Source organism: Sus scrofa, chromosome 9 (assembly GCF_054392235.1).
Source record: "Sus scrofa isolate SSC_HxYL_T2T_F1_AM1 chromosome 9, Sscrofa_HxYL_maternal_Yorkshire_Landrace_v2.0, whole genome shotgun sequence".
Lineage (NCBI taxonomy): Eukaryota > Metazoa > Chordata > Mammalia > Artiodactyla > Suidae > Sus > Sus scrofa.
This window is the reverse complement of record NC_139391.1, coordinates 32,798,651-32,812,073: the sequence shown is the minus strand read 5'-3', so window position 1 is coordinate 32,812,073 and position 13,423 is coordinate 32,798,651. Positions and strand designations below refer to the sequence as shown.

The following is a 13,423-nucleotide window of genomic DNA, read 5'->3' as shown; positions in this document are numbered from 1 at the left end:
GCTAAGGGCTGCCCTTAGGGATCAGGTGGGACCCTGTGTGAGGAGTCTCATGGCCTGAAGCCAATGGCTAGAGACTCATTTGAGAGCTGCAAGCTGCCCACATTCCCACCACCTGGCCAAATGCTACTTAGGCCTGAAGGGGGAGTCTCAGCAGGGTATCACAGCAATTATTAAATGTCCTTTAGCACAGCAAAGCAGTTCTCTTTTATTTTTAGTTTGTTAAATTTTCCTGCTTTGATAAAAGAAAGGAGTTGCATAGCTGTTTGGTGTGAGGAATTTAATTTGGGATATAACTGCTTCTTCTTCTTTTTTTTTTTTTTTTTTTGTCTTTTTTGCTATTTCTTGGGCCGCTCCCACGGCAATATGGAGGTTCCCAGGCTAGGGGTCCAATCGGAGCTGTAGCCACTGGCCTACGCCAGAGCCACAGCAACGCGGGATCCGAGCCGCGTCTGCAACCTACACCACAGCCCACGGCAACGCAGGATCGTTAACCCACTGAGCAAGGACAGGGATCGAACCCGCAACCTCATGATTCCTAGTCGGATTTGTCAACCACCACGCCACGACGGGAACTCCTATAACTGCTTCTTAAACAGACTTTCAACTAATCCTGTGTCAGCTTCAACTTTACCCCAGTTAACCTGAGCTTTCTGTGGTTCTGCAGGACAGACTGGCTTGCTTTCGGGCTCCTCCCACTGCAGCATAGCATAGTTTTAGCTTTCTTTGGACATTCAAGTTACTTACCACTTGACCATCTGCTTTATGACCTTTAAAGGGTTAAGCTGTCTTTTCCTTTGGTCTGTCTTCTTTTTTTTTTTTTTTTTTTTTTCTTTTTAGGGCCACAGCTGCAACATATGGAACTTCCCCAGGCTAGGGGTCGAATCAGAGCTATAGCTGCCAGCCTACACCACAGCCACAGCAATGCCAGATCCAAGCTGTGTCTGCAGCCTACACCACAGCTCACAGCAATGCCAGATCCTTAACCCACTGAGAGGAGCCAGGGATCCAACCCTCATCCTCATGGATACTAGGGTTCATTACTGCTGAGCCACAATAGGAACTCTCTCTCTCTCTCTCTCTTTTTTAATCTTGTCATTTAGATTGGGTTTAGGAGGGAGTGTAGATAAACTGTGTGTACATTCGGTCTCTTTGCCTGAAGCTCTCTCAGTGTCCTGATTTGGAGATTTATGAAGCACAGGTAAAGCAGGTGTAGTTTAATATGAGCTGTTTCTGATGCCTGGAATTATCCCTTCTCTCTTCTCCATCTTTGCTTGTCTAAGCCACCCTTCATGTCTTAGTGTAGTAGTCAACATCCTCCAGGACACCTGCCTTCCCAGCCCAGGTCACATACTCCTGTGTGTTTGCACCATAACCTTTGTTACTCTTATTGAAAACTTTATCACACTTTGTTCTAAATGCTCGTTTACCAGCCTTTAAGATCTCAGATGGACCTAGAGATTATCACACTAAATGAAGGTCCTCAGTGAGAGACAAACATCATATGGTAGCGCTTATATGCGGAATCTGAAAAAAAAAAAAAAGGATAAAAATGAACTTATTTGCAGAACAAAAACAGACTCACAGACTTTGAAAAACCTATGGTTGCCAAAGGGGAAAGGTGGGGGAGAGGGAAGAATAGATGGGGGCTTGGGATGGAAATGTTCTAAAATTAGGTTGTGACAATAGTTGTACAACTATAAATATAATACAATTCATTGAATTAAAAAAAAAGATCTCATGGCTACACATTTATTGATGCAAGACTGTATTTAATCTCTATTGGAGTCCCCAGTCCCCAAGGGGTGATTTTAGAGGTACTCAACAGAGTTGTGCTGAATGAAGAAAAACATACATAAATAAATCACATAGCTTTCAGTTGATTTCTAATAAACACAGTAACTTATAAAGCTCTCCCCTTTCTATAGATAACTATTTTTTCTTTCTTTGCTGAACTGTAGAAATAAAAAAGGCAATAATGGTTTTATTTTGATTGTCATTAGAAAGATTTAAAAGTACTTGGATTTTATCACTAGTACAAGTTAGAAATAGATGATGTATAAAATTCTCTCTCATTTCAAAGTTCTTTGAGGAGTTCCCTGGTGCCTCAGCAAATTAAAGATCCTGCATCGTCATGGCTGTGGCTTGGTTTATTGATGTGGTGCAGGTTTGATTCCTGACCCAGGAACTTCCTCATGCTGTGGGCATGGCCAAAAAACCAACAAAACCCAAAATAAATAGAAAAGTACAGTTCTTTGAAAATTTACTACTTAAACTTCTATTTTTAGTATCTAGGTATTATAAAAATCTCTAGAAGAAAGGCATTATGGAAAGAGAATGGATGTGTGTATATGAATAACTCAACCACTTGTGGTACAGCAGGAATTATCATAAACTTGTAAATCAGCTATACTTCAATAAAACTTAAAAATCAACAGGTACTTCATAAGCAATAAAATGTGATAATAAAATATTAAAAATGGAGATATAACTCTACAGTAGTTACTGAGAAAAATAAGAGAGGATGAAAGTAAAGGAAAATAGACCATTTGATGGAATGATTTCAGAATGTAGAACAACTTGCCAAGAGAGAGAAAAATCAGAAGCCTTTTGAAGAATATATGTCATTTAATGTAAAGGATAGAAGCGTCTAGAGATAAGAATCTTCCCTAAGGGACTGGAGCTCAACTTCTCTCATAAAAACAACAAAATTATAACCAAATGCTGAAAAACCTTCAACCAAATGAACTGGAAACTTTCAAAAAGATACCCTACTCCAGAAGACAAAGGGGAGGCCACATCAAGAGGTAGGAGGGGCGATTACGTGATACAAGCAACCTCATACCTCCTGGGTGGGAAGCCCCACAGACTGGAAAGTAACTGTATCACCGGGACTCACCTACAGGAGTAAGAGTTCTGAGCCCCACATCAAGTCCCCATGCCTGGGGATCTGGCATTGGGAGAAAGAGCCCCCAGAGCATCTGAATAACTGAAGGCCAGTGGGGCGTGTGTGCAGGAGCTCCATGGGACTGGGGGAAACAGAGACCCCATTCTTGAAAGGCACACACAGACTTTCATGTGCACTGGGTCCCAGGGCAAAGCAGAGGCTCCATAGGAATCTGAGTTGGACCTGACTGCTGTTCTTGGAGGATCTCCTGGGAAAACAGGGGGTGACTGCAGCTTGTTGTGGGGGAAGGACATTGGAGGCAAAGCTCTCGGGAATATTCATCAGCGTGTGTTTCTCTGGGGGGCAGACATCAGAAGTAAGAGAGGCTACAACTCTATTGTCTGTAAAAAGGACACCACACCAAAAACCTATAAAAATGAAAAGGAAGAGAACTATAACTCAGATAAGGGAGAAAGAAAAAAACCCCAGAAAAACAGCTAAGTGATCTGGAGATTATCAGCCTTCAGGAAAAAGACTTTAGACTGATGATGCTAAAGATGATGCAAGACATTGGAAATAAACTGGAGGCAAAGATTGATAGTTTACAGGAAACACTGAGCAAAGAAATACAATATTTAAAATGTAAGCAAGCAGAGATGCAAACTACAATAACTGAAATAAAAAATTCATTAGAAGCAATCAACAGCAGAATACAGGAGGCAGAAGAACAAATAAGCAAGATGGAGGACAGACTAGTGGAAATCATTGATGCACAATGGAAAAGAGAAAAATGATGGAAAAAAAATAAAGAGAGTCTCAGAGAACTCTGGGACAACGTTAAATGCACCAACATCTGTATTACAGGGGTGCCAGAAGGAGAGAGAGAGAAAGGGACAGAAAAAATATTTGAAGAGATAATAGCCGAAAACTTACATAACATGGGAAAGGAACTGCTTACTCAAATCCAGGAAGCACAACAAGTGCCATATAAAATAAACCCAAGGAGGAATGCCCTGAGACACATATTAATCAAACTGATGAAAATTAAAGACAAAGAGAAAATATTGAAAGCAGCTAGGGAAAAGAAACAGATAACATACAAGGGAACCCTGATAAGGTTATTAGCAGATTTTTTAGCAGAAACTCTGCAGGCCAGAAGAGAGTGGCACAATATACTTACCATAATGAAAGGAAAAAACCTCCAACCAAGATTACTTTACCCATCAAGGCTCTCATTCAGATTTGAAGGAGAAATCAAAAGCTATAAAGATAAGCAAAAGCTAAGATAATTCAGCAACACTAAACCAGCTTTATGACAAATGCTAAAAGAACTTCTCTAGGCAGAAAATAAAAGGCCATAACTGGAAACAAAAATACTACAAATGACAAGGCTCACCAGTAAAGGCATATATACAGTAAAGATAGGAAATCATCCAAGCACTTAAATCAGAAATCATGAGGAGGGTACAAATACAGGACACTGGAGATGCACTTGCAATTAAGAGACCAACACCTTAAAACAATCTTGTATATATACAGACTCCTATATCAAAACTTCAGGGTAACTGCAAACCAAAAATCTACAATTGACACACAAACAAATAAGAAAAATCAACTCAAATACAACACTAAAGATAGTCATCAAACCACAGGAGGAGAGAACAAGAAAAGAAGGGAAGAAAAAAGAGCAACAAAACCAAATCCAAAACAGTTAATAAAATGACAATAAGAACATACATATCAATAATTACCTTAAATGTAAATGGATTAAACGCCCCAACCAAAAGACATAGACTGGCTGAATGGATATAAAAACAATATATGCTATCTTCAAGAGACCCAATTCACTTCTAGGGACACATACAAATTGAAAGTGAGAAGATGGAAAAAAATATTCCTTGTAAATGAGAATCAAAAGAAAGCTGGAGTAGCAATATTCCTATCAGATAAAATAGACTAAAATGAAGAATATTTTAAGAGACAAGGGAGGACATTACATAATGATGAAAGAATCAATCCAAAAAGAAGATATAACAATTTTAAATATATATGCACCTAACATAGGATCATCACAATACATAAGGCAACTGCTAACAACCTTAAAAAGAGAAATTGACAATAACAAGATAATAGTGGGGGACTTTAACACCCCACTTACAGCAATGGACAGATCATCCAGATAGGAAATCAACAAGGAAAGACAGGCCCTGAATGAAGCATTAGACCAGATGTACTTAATAGATATTTATAGGACATTCCATTCCAAAACAGCAGAATAACATTCTTCTCAAGTGTGCACAGAACATTCTCTAAGATTGATCACTCCCTGGGCTACAAATCAAGCCTTGGTAACTATAAGAAAATTGAAATCATATCAAGCAACCACAATGCTATATGACTGGAAATCAACAAGAGAAAAACTGCAAAAAACACAAACACATGGAGACTAAACAACACACTACTAAACGACCAATGGATCACTGAAGAAATCAAAGAGGAAATTAAAAAATACCTAGAAGCAAATGACAACAAAAATACGACACTCCAAAACCTATGGTATGCAGCAAAAGCATCTCTAAGAGGGAAGTTTATAGCAATACAAGTCTAACTCAGGAAACAAGAAAAAGCTCAAATAAACAAGCTAACTTTACATCTAAAGCAGCTAGAAAGAGAAGGATAGACAAGACCTAGAGTTAGTAGAAGTTAGTAAAAGGAAAGAAATCATAAAGATCAGAGCAGAAATCTATGAAATAGAAATGAAGACAACCATAGAAAAGATCAGTGAAACTAAAAGCTGGTTCTTTGAAAAGATCAACAAAATTGGTAAATCGTTAGCCAGTCTTATAAAAAAAAAAAAAAAAAAAAAAAGAGAGAGGACTCAAATCAGTAAAATTGGAAATGAAAAAGGAGACATTATAATGGACATCACAGAAATTCAAAGGATCATAAGAGACTACTACATGCAACTATATGCCAATAAAACAGAAAACCTAGAAGAAATGGACAAATTCTTAGAAAAGTACAATCTTCCAAGACTAAATCAAGATGAAATAGAAAAGATGAATGGACCAATCACAAGTACTGAAATTAAAACTGTGATTAAAAAACTTCCAACAAACAAAAGTCCAGGACAAGATGGATTTACAGAGAATTCTATCGAACATTTAGAGAAAAACTAACACCTATTCTTCTGAAACTATTCCAAAAAACTGTAGAGGAAGGAACACTCCCAAACTCATTCTATGAGGCCACCAGCACCCTGATACCAAAACCAGACAAAGATACCACAAAAAAAGAAAACTACAGGCCAATTTCACTGATGAACATAGATGCAAAAATCCTAACAAAATACTAGCAAATCAAATCCAATAACACATTAAAAGGATTGTACATCATGATCAAGTGGGATTTATCCCAGGGATGCAAGGATTCTTCAGTATCCGAAAATCAATCAGTATGAAACGTCACATTAACGGCTGAAGAATAAAAACGATATGATGCTCTCAATAGATGCAGAAAAAGCCTTTGACAAAATCCAACACCCATTTCTGATAAAAATCCTTCAGAAAGTGGGCATAGAGGGAAACTACATCAACGTAATAAAGGCCATATATGACAAACCCACAGCTAACATCATTCTCAATGGTGAAAAGCTGAAGGAATTCCCACTGAGATCAGGAACAAGACAAGGATGTCCACTCTTGCCACTACTATTCAACATAGTTTTGGAAATTCTAGCCACAGCATTCAGAGAAGTAAAAGAAATAAAAGGAATCCAAATGGAAAGGAAGAAGTAAAACTACATTTTCAGATGACATGATACTATATTTAGAGAATCCTAAAGACTCTACCAGAAAACTGTTAGAGCTCATCAATGAATTTGGAAAGTCGCAGGATACAAAATTAATACAGAGAAATTGACTGCATTTCCATATACTTACAATGAAAGATCAGAAAGAGAAATTAGGGAAACAATTCCATTTACCATTGCATCAGAAAGAATAAAATACTTAGGAATAAACCTACCTAAAGAGACAAAAGAACTGTACTCTGAAAACTATAAGATGCTGATGAAAGAAATCAAAGATGACACAAATATGTGGAAAGATATACCATGCTCTTGGACTGGAAGAGTCAATATCAAAATGACTATACTACCTAGGCAATCTATGGATGCAATGCAATCCCTATCAAATTACCAAGGACATTTTTCACAGAACTCAAACAAAATATTTAAAAGTTTGTTTGGAAGCACAAAAGACCCAGAATATCCAAAGCCATCCTGAGAAAGAAAAATGGAGCTGGAGGAATCAGGCTCCCTGATTTCATATTATTATTACAAAGCTAGAGTCATCACAACTATATGGTATTGGCACAAAGACAGAAATAGATCAGAGGAACAGGATAGAAAGCCCAGAATTAAACCCATGCCCATGACAAAGGAGGCAAGAGTATACAATGGAGAAAAGACAGCTTGTTCAATAAGTGGTGCTGGGAAGACTGGACAGCCACATGTAAAAGAATGAAATTAGAACACTTCCTGACACCATACACAAAAATAAACTCAAAGTGGGTTAAAGACCTAAATATAAGACCAGATACTATAAAATTCTTAGAGGAAAACATAGGCCAAACACTCTCTGACATAAACCACGGCAACATCTCAGATCCATCTCCTAAAGTAATTATGATAAAAACAAAAATAAACGGGACTTAATTAAACTTAAAAGTTTCTGCACAGCAAAGGAAATCCTAAACAAAATGAAAAGACAACACACAGAATGGGAGAAAATATTCGCACATGAAGCAACTGACAAGGGATTAATCTCCAAAACTTATAAATACCTCTGCAGCTCAATACCAAAAAAAAAAAATCCCATCACAAAATGAACAGAAGATCTAGACTGACAATTCTCCGAAGAAGACATATGGATAGCCAAAAAAAAAAACAAAACAAAACAAAAAAAACAAACCACATGAAAAGATGTTCAGCATCATTAATTACTAGAGAAATGCAAATCAAAACCATGATGAGGTACCACCTTACACCAGCCAGAATGGCCATCATCAAAAAGTCTACGAACAACAAGTGCTGGAGAGGGTGTGGAGAAAAAGGAAACCTAGTACACTGTTGGTGGGAATGTAAATTGGTGCAACCACTGTGGAAAATAGTATGGAGATTCCTCAGAAAACTAAAAATAGAACTACCATTGTTCTAGCAATCCCACTCTTGGGCATCTATCCAGAGAAAACCATGACTCGAAAAGACATATGTATTCCAATGTTCATTGCAGCACTATATACAATAGCCAAGACATGGAAACTAGCTAAATGTCCACCGATGGAGGAGTGGATCAAGAAGATGTGGTACATATACACAGTGGAATATTACTCAGCAATTAAAAGGAAAGAAATTTGCAGCAACATGGATGGACCTAGAAATTATCATGCTAAGTGAAGTCAGTCAGACAATGAGACACCAGCATCAAATGATATCACTTACATGTGGAATCTAAAAAAGACACGATGAAATTCTTTGGAGAACAGATACTGACTCACAGACTTTGAAAAACTTATGGTTTCCAAACGAGACAGGTTGGAGGGTAGGGGGATGCACTGAGGGTTTGGGATGGAAATGGCATAAAATTTGGTTGTGATGATCATAGTACAACTATAAATGTAATAAAATTCATTGAGTAATAAAAAATATTAAAAATGGAGGAGATTTACAAAATATTTTAAGTGTTTTCATAAATTTTTGGGGGTCATAACCCAAGTTTCAGGAGATATAAGCAATAACAATCATTAAGGCAACTCTTTAATATTCTATTTTTGCTTACCTATTTATTACTCTGTAGTGTAATATTAATAGTGCTTTTACTAAACTTTGTTTTCCTAAAAGATCACCCACAGAATGGGAGGAAATATTTGCAAATGAAGCAACCAAGAAGGGATTAATCTCCAAAATATACAAAGAGCTCATGCAACTCTGTATATAAAAAAAGTTCAATCAAAAAATGGATGGAAGATCTAAAAAGACATTTCTCCACAGACAGACAGATAGATGGCCAAAGAGCACATGAAAAGATGCTCAACCTCACTAAATTATTAAAGGCAAATCAAAACTACAATGATGGAGTTCCCGTCATGGTTCAGTGGTTAATGAACCCGACTAGTATCCATGAGGATGTGGGTTCCATCCCTGGCCTTGCTCAGTGGGTTGGGGATCTGGTGTTTCTGTGAGTGTGGTGTAGGTCACAGACGTGGCTTGGATCCTGCATTGCTGTGGCTGTGGTGTAGGCCAGCAGCTGTAGCTCTGATTCCACCCCTAGCCTGCGAAACTCTATATGCATCAGGTGCAGCCGTCAAAAGACAAAAAACCAAACCAAACCAAAACAAAAACTACAATGAGGTGTTACCTCACACCAGTCAGAATGGCCATCATCGAAAAGTCTTCAAACAATAAATGCTGGAGAGGGTGCGGAGAAAGGGAATACTTTCTTTCTTTCTCCTGTTTTTTCTAGGGCCGCACCCATGGCATATGGAGGTTCCCAGGCTAAGGGTCTAATCGGAGCTGTAGCCACCAGCCTACGCCAGAGCCACAGCAACATGGGGATCCGAGCCACGTCTGTGACCTGCACCACAGCTCATGGCAACACTGGATCCTTAACCCACTGAGCGAGGCCAGGGATCGAACCTGCAACCTCATGGTTCCTAGTCGGATTTGTTAACCACTGCACCACTCCCAGAAAACGGAATACTTTCTACACCATTGTTGGGAATTTAAATTGGTACAACCATTACAGAAAAAAATAAGGAGGTTCCTTAAAAAACTAAATATAGAATTACTATATGATCCAGCAATACCATTCCTGGGCATACATCCAGAGCAAAATCTTAATTCTAAAAGATATGTGCACCTCAATGTTCATTGCAGCACTATTTACAATAGCCAAGACATGGAAGCAGATTAAATATCCATCAGCAGAGGAAAGGCTCAAGAAGAAGTCGTACATGTATACAATGGAATACCACTCAGCTACATGAAATAAGGCCATTTGCAGCAACATGGATGGACCTAGAGATTTTCATGCTAAGTTAGTCAGACAGTGAGACACAAACACCATGTGCTATTATTTATATGAGGAACCTAAAAGAAGGACACAAATGAACCTATTTACAAAACAGAACAGACTCACAGATTTCAAAATCAAACTTACGGTTACCAAAGGGGAAATGTGGAGGGGAAGGATAAATGAGGAGTTTGGGATTAATATATATACATTACTATATATAAAACAGATAACTAACAAGGAACTACTGTACAGCACAGGGAACTGTACTCAACATTCCATAATAACTTATACAGGAAAAGAATCTGAAAAAGAATGGATATATGTATATACATAAATGATTCTTTGCTGTACACCTGAAACTAAGACAACGCTGTAAAGCAACTATACTGCAAAACAATAAAAAAATAAAAAATTAGTTAATTATACCTATACTTTCTTTTCAGAAGTGCCAACCACGGAACAAAAGTCATTCTGATATAACTTTTCTAAGGAATTTCTTAGAAAGTTTATTTTCATTGATATTAATATATAGGGGGAAATAAAGACAGCTTAGGGTTAGTTACTCATCTTCTGATTCTGAAGGTAGAGGAACTCCCCCTTTCAGGAATATTAAAGGAAAGCCCTGAAAGATGTTGTGACAAGCTAACTCTGTCTCCAAATGAAAAAACTGTTAGAGAATCTGTAATTCAGCTTCATAGGAAATCTGGAAAGGCAGACTTTAAGGGGCATTCTTTAGCCTCTCATGTGTACATTTTTATCAAAGAAGACATTCTCATTTATGCTGAACTTTTTTACTTATCTGATAAAAAAGTAATACACGTACACGGTAGATAGTCTGAAAAATAAACTACTGAGAAACCACCACTGGTAATATTCTGTTGCACAGATTTCCTGGTTTTTCTTTCTTGATATTCTTTTCCTCCCATAGTTAAGACACTACAGGTGTAGCTCCATAGCCTTTTTTTCTAACTTAGCAATGAATCATTGCTATTTCTCTCTTTCACAAAATATTCATTACAAACATGATCTTAATGGTTATGTAATGGTCATCATATGAATATACGTAATTTAAGTTTTCTTATTGTCATGTTGAGTGTTTTATTGTATTTTTTGTAACAAAAACTTTATTACATATATTTATCTTGTTATTCTTGAGGAAATTCAGTATTTGAAGAGTAAAAGTAGAGAAGTTTGTTGTAGAGACATTGAGATAATGAGTGTAAAATGTATATAAATTAGAAAACATAGTATATTTAGTCAGTTAAATCATTAGTATTAATGTATGAGGAATTTTATTTATGTTATTTGTATTATTAAACTTAACCAACTTACTATTTGAGAAGTTGGATAACATTTACTTTCAGAATGAATTATATCATTAACAATAGTCTATGTAACATATTGTGATATATATGTAAATATATCAAACAATATATTAAAAATAAGTCATATCAGAGACCATTGATTTTTCAGACTGGGTGGCAAGATATCAGTGGGTGAATCTATCTTATTGGTTGTAACCAGCATTATTATTTTTTTAATTGAGGTATAATTGACATATAACATAGTATTAGTTTTAGGTGTACCAAATAATGTATATATTGCAAAGTGATTACCACAATAAATTTAACTTCCAAGCAAATTTTGAATTCCTCAAAAAATAAAAAATAGAACTACCATATAATCCAGCAATTCTACTTCGGATATTTATCAGAAGGAAATGAAATCACTCTCTCAAAAAGACATCTGCACCTGCATGTTCACTGCAGCATTATTTACAATAGCCAACACATGAAAATAACCAGCATTTTAAAGTGTGAAATCTACTGGCATTCATTGTGATAGAAAGCCTATTTTTATAACCACTAGAGGACAGTATATCACATCTGTTAAAAACAAAACAAACCAAACCAGATACTACAGCTTAATACAGAATGATCTAGTTTACAACTGATTATGATAGACATAAAATTACATGTAAAAACATTCTTGGACTTATGTGAGGATCTACTACCTGGTATACACTGGGTTGGGGATATACTGATGAATAAGACATGTTCTATAGTTTAGTAAGAAGACAACAGTGATAATACAAGGCAGTTAGCCACCTCCATTTGGCTTAAGTCAGCCCTTCGAGCTGCATCTCCTGCTACTCCCCAGCTTGAAACTTTAGCTGTACATGTAATTGTCTTGTACACACAATTCTCTATTCCTGGAATATTGTTTGTGCATCTCTCTGCCTGGTCAATCCCAACTCAAGCCCCAATATCCTGACTTTCCCAGGCAAAGTTAGGTGCAAGTATGTGCTTTCTCCATTCCACTCCTTTTGGAACCAAGTTTAATGCTCTTACAGTTATACTTTTGTCTCTTTCCCTAAAAACCTGAGTTACTGGAAAGTAAAGGTTGTGATGTTCATTTTTGTTCCTCTATCTGTAGTAGTGTCTGTGATATAGACGGTGCTTAAAATGCATATTTAATAAGTGAGCAAATGAAAGTGCTGTAGACAGATGCTGTAATGAGATAATTTCTTAACCTCTCCATTGATCCTTCTGTCTTTTCCTTCTGTACATGCCACTAAAAGCATGGATCCAATTTCCACCCCAAAACAGGGTGTTTTGACTTGCTAATTGTGAGGGAGTGTTAGGCTTTGCCAAATAAGAAAACGAAAGGGAAAGGAATTTTGGAGGATAATTTAGGTTTCCCTAATATTTCCCTAATATTTCCTAAGGGAACGATATTCACTTTAGAAATACATAGCTGATGTTGTAGTGTATCTGGCTGATACTGTTTCATTTAGTAACATTTGCTTTTTCATTTAGCGACATATTCCTTGACTTTTTAAATTGAAATCATTTACTATCCCATTTCTTTCTTTCTTTCTTTTTCTTTCTTTCTTTCCTTTCTTTCTTTCTTTCTTTCTTTCTTTCTTTCTTTCTTTCTTTCTTTTTCTTTCTTTCTTTTTCTTCCTTCCTTCCTTTCTTCCTTTCTTTTTTTTTAAATCTTTTTTAGGGCCACACCCTAGGTATATGGAAGTTCCAGGGCTAGGGGTCAAATCGGAGCTGCAGCTGCTGTCCTACAGCATAGCCACAGCAATGAGGGATCCGAACTGCTGCTCAAGGCAATGCAACCTACACTGCAGCTCAAGGCAATGCTGGATCCTTAACCCACTGAGCGAGGCCAGGGGTTGGACCCGTGTCCTCATGGATACTACTTGGGTTCATTACCACTGAGCCACAACTGAAATGCTCACTATTCCATTTCTGATACTTTTCTTCTATACTATTTTTCCCTTAAGAAATGATCTCTTTCTTAAAAGTATGTATAAACATAAAAAGGAAACAGCAGAGACTACATAATTTGTGTTCTTCCATCCTTTTCTTACACTAGTCAAGTAGGCAAAGTGGTTTTGTTTGCCATTTGGCTAGCAGTTAACCCTGACACCCTTAGTATTAAGAAGACAGAG

At 37.0% G+C, this 13,423-nt stretch overlaps 1 protein-coding gene across 2 annotated transcripts in view; it reads right to left on the bottom strand.

Annotated features, from left to right (window-relative positions):
* Positions 1 to 806: 806 nt before the first annotated feature.
* Positions 807 to 13,423, bottom strand: part of CEP126 (centrosomal protein 126) — a 106,353-nt gene continuing 93,736 nt past the window's right edge. For both annotated transcript variants that reach the window (XR_014815113.1, XR_014815125.1), the window contains one exon: positions 807 to 1,524. The gene's annotated coding sequence lies outside the window, so the exon portion shown is untranslated. The remainder of the gene's footprint in view (positions 1,525 to 13,423) is intronic.